The 10,040-nt window shown below is 42.7% G+C and overlaps 1 long non-coding RNA gene across 3 annotated transcripts; it reads left to right on the top strand.

The window, feature by feature from the left end:
- Positions 1-3,948: 3,948 nt before the first annotated feature.
- Positions 3,949-6,489, top strand: LOC119278509. 3 transcript variants are annotated; one of them, XR_005137831.1, is made up of 5 exons: positions 3,949-4,223; positions 4,355-4,435; positions 4,541-4,578; positions 4,666-4,802; positions 5,115-6,489. It is a non-coding gene; the product is annotated as an uncharacterized LOC119278509 (long non-coding RNA). The 3 variants fall into 3 exon arrangements; XR_005137830.1 differs by lacking the exon at positions 3,949-4,223 and having other exon boundaries at positions 4,276-4,435; XR_005137829.1 differs by lacking the exons at positions 3,949-4,223; positions 4,355-4,435 and having other exon boundaries at positions 4,455-4,578.
- The last annotated feature ends 3,551 nt before the right edge of the window (positions 6,490-10,040 follow it).

Here is a 10,040-nt window from a genome sequence, read left to right as displayed (position 1 = left end):
TAGATGTGGATGGATGGATCTGCGCCATGTCATCGATCCAAGGCACAAATTTCCACCGATGAGAAGACTGTCAATTGTGTGCTTCTTTAGGCACTTTAAAAATAAACAAAGAAAATGGAAAAAAAATCAAAAAATCAAATCCTTTTACACAGAGGCATTATATGTGTAATAGTTGTCACAAAAAATGTAAACTGGAAATACCACAATTTTCTTAATACATTCCAATTTTTTGAAATGAAAAAAATTGACACTTAGACAAAGGAAACAGACATTTTTGTACAATTTTTTTGCAAATGTGTACATATTGCAGTGGCCAAAAAGTTTTCCAAAGGATTTTCTTCAGTTTTTTTGCACACAAAATCATTTTTTAAAATTTTTTGAGTGCCATAAGTAGGGCTACTTTGTGAAGGACCTATCAAAAATTTGATATGAATTTGAACCATACCATTTTTCAAAATTACTAGATCATATTTTATGAACAATTGACCAAATGTTTGCATGTCATATGATTTTTATACAGCTCTCCTCAAAAAGAGAAATTTCCATCGATTCAGTAGGAGCGGGGTCAAATTTGAACTGCATATGCTTGATATTTGTTTTTTATTTTTTCTAAAACTCATTTCTAGGTACACAAGTAGTCATTTGATCATAGATCCACCAAGAGTTTTGCAAGATTCCACCCCTAGCTATCACCAACCATGCCCCCCATTTTGATTCCATTTTGAATCGATATAAATAATTCAAAAATAATAAAAAAATGTAAAACCTTCGCGCTGATCATCATTTATGTCCTAGTAACCATATAAAATAAAAAACTTTGAATAAGTAAAATATCTTTAAAAAGTCTTCACAAAATGAGCTATCGAGTATTAAGATTCATGGCTTTCAATCCAAATGACCGATGTTATTGCTAGTTTCAAAGGATAGTTTTCCCAAATGATCACATATTTTGCAGAAGTGTGCATATTGGAATGGCCAACAAATTTGCCAAAGAAATTTTTCATTTACGTTTCACGAAAAATCCAGTTTTCATTTTCCGAGTGTCGAATGTAGGTTTATTTTGCGAAGGATCTATCAAAATTTATATGAATTTGAACCATACCTTTTTTCAAAATTAATAGATCATATTTTATGAACAATTGACCAAATGTTTGCATGTCAAATGATTTTTATACACCTCTCCTCAAAAAGAGAAATTTCCATTGATTTGGTAGGAACGAGCTCAAATTAGAACTACATGTGCTTGATAGTTTGCTTTTTATTTTTTCTAAATATCATTTCAAGGTACAAAAGTACTCATTTCATCATAGATCCACCAAGAGTTTTACAGGATTCCACCTCTAGCTATCACCAACCATGCCCCCCGTTTTGACCGCATTTTGAAATTGATATTAACAATTCAAAAAAAATTCAAAAAAATGTAAAACCTCCGTGTTGCCTAATTATTTATGTCCTAGTAACCATATAAAATAACAAAATTGGAATAAGCTAAATATCTTTAAAAAGTCTTTTCAAAATGCGCTATCGAGTATGAAGATTCATGGCTTTCAAACCAAATGACCGATGTGATTGCTAGTTTCAAAGGATATTTTCTCCAAATGATCTCATGTTTTGTAAAAGTGTGCATATTGGGATGGCCAACAAGTTTGCCGAAGAAAGTTTTCCGTTGCACGTAAAATCCATTTTTCAGTTTCTGAGTGTCGAAAGTAGGGTTTTTTTGTTAAGAAGCTACCAACTATTTGGTGTAAATTTGAATCACTCCATTTTTGTAAAATACTAGACCATACTTTATTAACAATTGACTAAATATTTATATGTCCAATCATTTTTATACACCTCTCCTCGAAAAGACAAATTTCCATCGATTCAGTTGGAACGGGGTTAATTTGAACTACATGTGCTTGATAGTTTTATTTTTCCTAAAAATCATTTCTAGGTACACAAGTAGTCATTTCATCATAAATCGTTTTTATACACAAGAGTTTTGCAAGATTCCATCATGGGCTATCATCGGTCATGTCCAAGATTGCCTCTCGGTATGCTCGTTTCGGCGTAAGCACTAACCGTTTGGTCTAGTAGTCAATGTAAATTTGAAAAATTATTATTGCAACAGAATCACTACAAGATGCTGATCCAAAAACATATAAAAAAATTCAAAATCCATGCAAGTATGAATTACTTTTGATTTTAACAAACTATATGGAGTTATTTACAAAAGTACATTATGTCGCATTTTTACCGTATTAAAAAATTGAAACAAAATGGATATTCATAATGTATGGAAAATTCTACCCCAAATTGATATATAATTTGTATATATTTAAATTTACATAACTCAAAATCGAAATCTTAAAAACATGAAATCAAAATAATAATAAAATAATATTGCCGACGGTAGGGCCGTCGTCATAGCTCAATGGTGTTAGCCGACCGATAGTCCAAGGGTCACGTGGCATTGTATGCCGACGGCTACAGCTATATCGACGGCCAGTGAGCGATTTGCTGACGGCCAAAGCTCTGCCGACGGCCACCGTCGGCATAGATTGAGGTAAGCCGATGGCTTTTATTTGCCGACGGCTTACCTCCATCAATGCTGAGGGTGGCTGTCGGCAACTAGCGATTTTCTGGTAGTGTTGTCCTGTCTGGAGGCAGGGCTTCATGAGATCTCCTTTGACAATGTCCTAGCAGTTCTTGAAGAAATCAACATTGAATCCGTCAGGACCGGGGCGTTGCCTCCTGGTAGGTTAGAAACAACAACTTTCACCTCATCCTCGGTGAATGGCATGTCCAGGCCAGAGAGATCAGAACTTGGGATACCCATAGATGATCAGTCGAAGGCGCAGGAGGCCGGTTTGTGCGAGCCAAAAGCGTTCTGGAAGTGATCAAGGAGGATTTCTTGCTTCTCAGCCTGGAAATGGAAAGAGTCCTGCGGGGTGGTCAAAGCCGGGATGAAAATTTGCGTTGTTAGCCGGCGTGGTATGATACATAGATAAAATCAGTAAACTAAAGTATAGTGACCAAACACGACAAGATCAGACGATGAAATCATTGTGAGGTCAGGCACTCTTGTATCTGTTAAAGGAGAAATTCACCGAACTCTAGTTTTTTAGACCAATTATTGTTGGCACAAGCAAAGAAGCAAGTAACGTTGCGTTCTGCACTAAGCAATCTCGAGGTCAACTAGTGTCGATCATATGATATATACCATTCTCCATATAAGTCTGCCAAGGGCCGGCTGTTGAGGCATAGAGACTCGCATAACATATGTCATCTGTGTTAGAAAACTTGCTAAATAAGATTCCTCCTTGATTGATGCATTAAGGCGCTAGCCTCTGCTTGTCCTGCCTGGAGGCAGCTCCAACTTGATTAAGATTGGGACGCACAAATAATGGAAACTAGATGATACTCCGCGTGTTGCTACGTGAATCTATACTACTATTAAAAGAGCAAACATAAACTCCCCTAAAGCCACACAACAAATTGTACACAAGACTGTCAGAACCCTCCGATCAGATTAACTTAAACACATCGTACAGTCCATATTACATCAATAGTCTGTGATGCAAATCAACGATTGAGATCAAATGTTCTGCCCAAGCAGACGTCTGCTCCATCCCCAGATCCCCGCTCGCCCCTACTGCAACACACAGGCCGATTCCGCGCCGCTGGTTCTCCACCTCCCCTCCCTCTCCTCACTACAGGACGCCGCCGGGCGAAGCTCGGCTCGCGTCGGCGGCGCCGCGGTCACTCTCCTGCCTCGAGCAGCGTCGGCGGCGCGGGATGCAGCGGGCTCGGCCTGTGTCACCGACGCGAGTGTCCCTCTAGAGTGGCGGCGGTGGCGGATTCAGCGGACGCGGGCCGTGGCGGCGGCGGCGGCGGTGGACGCAGCGGGCTCGTCCTGCGTCGGCGGCGGCGGGTCCATCTCCTTCCTCGAATAGCAGTGGGCTCGCGCCCCACGATTTATTCGACTCCGGCGATTTGTCAACTTCTGCTTTAGCGGCGCCGCAACGGAGCACTCTGTCGGGCCCCTTGGCGGGATCGGCGTCCGGATCATCTCGCGCCTCCGCAAGGGGGATGGGACTGCTCGGGCTCATCTGCAAGAGCCCCTCGCCGCCATGCCGCCTGCTGCCGCTGACACCGTCAACGGGAGCGGACGAGCAGGAGAGATCCTGTCGATCTGATGGCGAAAGGGCGAGATAACCGGCTCCTGTATGTTTTGGAAGGTCTACCTCGAGATAAATTTGGACACTGGCAAGCTCCTCTCAGTAAAGCAAGTCGTGAGATTTGGGGATTTGCACGTTTTGGTTTTCTGGTTTGTACGTATTGTCTAAAGACTTGGAGTCATTCGTTGCAGGTTACACCAAGTCTCTCCTTTGTTTGATTTTGGTTCCAGCTTTGATCGGGAGCACCAACCGCGAGCTGGGAGAAAGCCCAAGTGAGTAGCACTTCCACAGCAGATTGGTTACCAATTTAATTGTTTTGATTTTTCTTCATGTGAGGTGATTTCTGGCTTTTGTTTCTACTATCACGCGCATATAAGAGAACTCGAGGAAGAAGTGAAGCTCCTCATTTTCTGTGGTGAACAGATAAATTTCGACTACATATCAGATTCTTTTTTTTAAACTTGTAGCACGTAGTTACTTAATCCATTTTCTGTGGTTTCAGAAGAAGTACCTTGAGACTGTCCGTGAGGAAGACACGCTGAATATCTTGCTTGATTTTGTTCCCCGCCCACTGCACGCCGCTGTCGAGAACACCTCTGCTACCTCCTCCCAATCTCCGCCACAAGATTCTCCGTCCAGGTAGCGTAGAGTCTGTCTCAAGATTCTCCCGTGCAAGTAGAGAAAGTACCTTCCTCTCCTGATTTTGTACATGGCAGTGCAGTACTATGTGGTTAACACAAAACTGATGCTATTAGCATGTCTACAACTAGCTTGTTTAATTCCATACACGCTTCACTCCCTGTGTGTACAATAGGATTGTATAGCATAGATGGATTGAACAACATACATGTATGTAGAATTATTAGCATGCGAGGCCACATTTAGAATTCGATTGTCTGTTTTGTGCACTATGTTGGTAAATTAATTTGTGTACTAACATGTTCATTACAGATCCTGGGCGAGGAATAAAAAAATTAGTTCTTGAAGCTTCTCCATCATGCCGGACGGACAACTGTATCCGGCACCGTCGCCATCGCTTATGGAGTTCCACACCATTGCCCAGTTGTACGAGAGCATGTTCAATCTTCTCCATTCAAGACTATGCAAGTGGTGAACTCTGCCAAACAAGAAGATATGAGGATATGGCATATATGCCCCATAAGGTAGCTATATGGTAATTCATGTATTGTAGTTTGGATTACGGTCACACTTTGAAGGGTAAGTAGATGATGCTCAATGACATAACCTGCACTGATCTTCACAGTCATATCATCTGATAGAAGTTTATTGAATTTCACTTAAATTTTGTTGTATGTTATCCATGATGTAAGTGGAGATAGGAAGTTAAACAAAATTAAAAATTGCAGCACAAAGGGGATGTCCACCAATGATTTGACATGATAAGATGTTAGTGAAGTATGGCAAACTATGACATTAGCAAAACTTATATTTACATATATTCATATATATGAATTTTGGAAATGTGCATTGCACGTATATCGTACTTCTCTTCACTATTCAAAATACTTGTACCCACTATGATTTCATTTTTTATTATTTACCTTGAAGGAGTATTATATTAATGTTATTTGTTGTCCACCTTGATCCTTCACTGCTATTTTTCCTACTAAGCAACTTTGCATGGAGTTAAGATCACTTCGTAAGATTCTGATATGTTTTTCAAATTCGCTTCCTTTATGCATGAACCTATCATCAAGATTTAGACCTCTTATATGGTGCATGTATGCTGCTGTAAGAAGAAATGTAATATTGTCCTCATCAATTTCTTTCTTAGCATGCACAATGTGTTACAACATCAATTTCATTGGTTTGGAGAAGGTGATAAACATGCAACCGTTCTTACTTGATGATATGAATGCTTCATTGGAGCAATATTGGCCTTTGTTTGCACATTAGTGTTCCATTATGTAGTAAAAGATGTGGTCTGGTAGCCTTTCTTCATTGTTACAGTTATTGTCAAATGGTGGAATATTGGTGCCTGGTAGCTCTGGTTCATGTAAGCATGACGAAACATCGTAAAATCATATTTCTTGTTGTATCATGAGTCATATGAAAAAGAAGGTTAGGCGATTTATGTTTTTAGTTTTTCTATTGCTCGTGTGTTAAAGATCTAGGCATACATTTCAGATATAAATTTGGGCATAAATTGTCACAAATAGATGGGTGGCGTGGGTCAAGGTTCAGAAACCCAGGGCATCATGTTTCTTTCGAGCCATATGAGGAGAACTACATCCATGGTAGTGGCTACAATATAATCAGAGAGCCATGTACATGTTGATTGTTATGAAATCATGGGATGGAATCTTGATCTCCGGAGTCCAGAAATCTACTTTCTCAGAGAAAAAATCGATGCGAGTTTATATTGCTGATGTTTCGTCACGCACCTTAATTTCTTCTTCGGATTATGAAATATTTAGGTTAACAAGATGCCATGTAAGTTGGGTTGAGATCTGCTATACAGTGACTTTCTTTTGTTCAAATATTTCATTTTTTTTCATTTTCATGCTGTCGAAGTATTTGTACTTGTGATTTCCTGAAGTTTTGTGAAATATTGAAGGATATCTTGGAACGACAAAGTTCCCAGTCTTCATGCTAGGTGATAGGACACTGGCTGCTGAAGTTGCTCATTGCCTCGCATAAAAGAATGGAATCTCCTTATTTTTTGCTATGTTTTGCACATGTTGATTATGATAACTCCGCCTATGTTGTCTCAACATAGCCGGTCCCAAGCCCGGGTAAAGGAGGAGGGTTGTGATAGGCTTGGCGAGCCAACATAAAAACTCAGCCACTCTTATGGAGATGAAACCCAAAAGATTTTTTTCGTTGGGGCGTAAACCAATTGAGGAGAAGCTTGTCCAACATCGTTTGAGATGGTTTGGGCATATTCAGCGCAGGCCTCCAGAAGGTCCAGTGCATAGCGGACGGCTAAAGCGTGCGGAGAATGTCAAGAGAGGGCGGGGTCGACCGATTTTGACATGGGAGGAGTCCGTTAAGAGAGACCTGAAGGATTGGAGTATCGACAAAGAGCTAGCTATGGACAGGGGTGCGTGGAAGCTTGCTATCCATGTGCCAGAGCCATGAGTTGGTTGCGAGATCTTATGGGTTTCACCTCTAGCCTACCCCAACTTGTTTGGGACTAAAGGCTTTGTTGTTGTTGTTGTTGTTTTGCACATGTTGATTATGATGGCATTGTTTTGAACATTCTATCCCATGTTGATAAAAAGTAGATGCTTTGGTATGCCCTCTTTGTTCTAGCTTGGTTGGTTGACTGGTTGTTGTTCTAGGTGTTGTTGAGATGACCTAAGCTAACAACAATTTGAGCTTGCCTCCATGGTGTTTGATTATATTTAGGTGGACAAAATCCCCCAGTGATAATCCCAAAAAGAAAATTTGGCATTGACGCAGGGCGTAGAGCGTTGGTGATGCCTGAAAAGAAAATTTGGCATGGCACGGGAGGTAAGGCGTTGGTGATGCCCAAAAACAAGATTTGGCGTGATGCGGGAGGTAGAGCGTTGCATGCGGCAGCAAAGATACAACCATGTTAAAAAATTCAAACCATCGACGGGAAGTAGAGTGTTGTGTGCGGCAGGAAAGATACAACCATGTTCAAAAATTCAAACCATCGGGGTCACAGTTGCAAGATGGGGATTGGATGGCATGGACACATTTAGCTAGCAAAGGTTGTTCGCCGAAATTAGAGTTTGGATTATTATATAATTTCATTGTTGACCAATTACTGTTAAATCATAACATGTTATTATGATAAATATTATGAACAAAAATTTGATTCAGATAATCAAAATATTGAAGAAAATTCTAAACTTACGTGCGTTGCACGTGCACGCTTACTAGTGGTTATCAAATAATTTAATGTTTTGAAATATAACAAATTTATGCGACATAATATAATCAAAAAAGAGTAGTCTGGACCCCAAACACTGTCTAAAAGAGTTGAATTCAGCAAGTGATCTTCAGATGCAGTGCACTGCGTACTCGTGCTGAAACTTGTAAAATTGGTTTAGATTTCCAGTTACAAGCAGAATAGCTAAAGAAGGATACTTGTCACAGAGTTGGAATCTTGATTGCTCTGTGCCAGCAAACATTATGAGCTATTTGTGTTGGGCCAGCAGCACATGGAGTGGCCACCATGGATAGGCAGGCTTGTCCTGTTAGCGATTTGTGTTCAGCAACCTGAACTTACAGGGAAAGTAAACAGTTGTAAACAGAGTGTGACGCCCAGATAATTAAGCTACAGTAACACGCTCTACTAATGATGGCACATCACCTCGATTATTGTTGCTAATCTCGCGCTATTTCGAAACCGATTCGAATTCAAATTCAAAATCAAGCAAACAATAAAAGTTTTTAAATATTAAAACTAAAATGTTCAGTGTGAGCCAAATAATGCACAGGTAACTATGGTGGAGAAACCACACCTTTATATAATGTTTAAATACTATAAGTTGAATAAACATTAGCAAAACTATTATTTAAATACCTTTTGTAATTAATAAAATGTCAAGCTAATTTATTTGAGGACTAGACTTTTGTGACTATGGACTAAGTTGAAATACTAATTTCGATACTAAGTGTATATTTTACTAAAACTAAAATAATGGGTAACAAAACTAAAACAGAAAAAGTAAAATAAATAAAAGGTGAAAACAAAGCAAAAGAAAAGAACCCCCTGGCTCCCCATGGGCCGAGGCCCATCCCACCCAACCGGCCACCTCCCTGGCATATACCTTGGTCAACCCCGACCGAAACTCTAACCCACTCGCTCCAACTCCCTCCCCACATCGCCACTCCCTCTCCCCCTCCCGATCCGATCTGGATTGGGGATGAAACCCCCCACTCCCCTTGCTCCTCGCTCCCCCTCTGCCCGATCTGGATCGGGGCACGACGCCTCGTCCACCGTCGCCCGAAGGCCTCCCCATCGACGGACCACCCTGCCGTCGCTGCACTTCGCCGTCGCCCGGAATGCCGCCTCGACCACGCCTCCCCGCCGGACTGCCTGCCCGTCGCACGTCGTCCCGACCTCCTCCCTGCGCCTCACTGTCCATTCCCTACGGCCCCAGTGAGCCCCGCATCTCTTCCTCTCTGCCCCTCGCACTCACCACGGCCCCGTGCCCCTCTTCCCCGTTGTTGCCCGAGCTCGTTGGAGCTCATACCCCCGCCGCTCGCCTCGCTCCCGCACCGGATGCTGCTGCTCCGCATCATTGCGCGCGCGGACACACCCGCTGGCCACCGCGGCCCCCCGCCCCTGCCTGCTGCTTCCACCTGCTGCCATCGACCGCCGCGCTCGCCGCATCCCGGATGCGCCCGACCCCTTCCCGTGCGCGCCTCGCCCATGGGGGCCGCTCTGTCTCCATGCTGGTGTCATTCGCGCGGGCCCGCGCTCTCGCCCGCTCACCCCATCCGGCTCGCGGCGCCCCTAACCCCGCATCGCCACCACACCGCGCTACCCCGCTCACCCCTTGCTGAGCTTCCCTCGGCTCTGACCGCACTCCCGCTCGACCCTGGCCTCGCCCGTAGCCCCCTCCCCGTGCGCTACTCCCGTGCCAGCAGCCGCGCAGCTCTGCCGCAGCCACCTCCGCTGCCGGCCATGGCCTCACCCCGCTGTGTGACCGTTGCCTAGCGCCCGCTCGGGTTTGCTCCAGGCGCCGATGCCCGCTAGCGCCCGCATGCCCGGTAAGGCCCTTGGCCTATGGCAGGAGGGCCCAGCCCCAGAATGTTTTAAAAAAGGAATTAAAAATAACAATAATAAAAATATTAACTAATTAATTAATGAAAGAATTAATTATTTTTATTAATGATAATTAGATTAATCTAGTCACTAATTAATCAGTCAACAAC

The sequence above is a fragment of the Triticum dicoccoides genome, chromosome 3B (genome assembly GCF_002162155.2).
Source record: "Triticum dicoccoides isolate Atlit2015 ecotype Zavitan chromosome 3B, WEW_v2.0, whole genome shotgun sequence".
NCBI classification, from domain to species: domain Eukaryota; kingdom Viridiplantae; phylum Streptophyta; class Magnoliopsida; order Poales; family Poaceae; genus Triticum; species Triticum dicoccoides.
The sequence above is the reverse complement of the archived record's forward strand: the minus strand, read 5'-3'. Positions and strand labels throughout refer to the sequence as shown.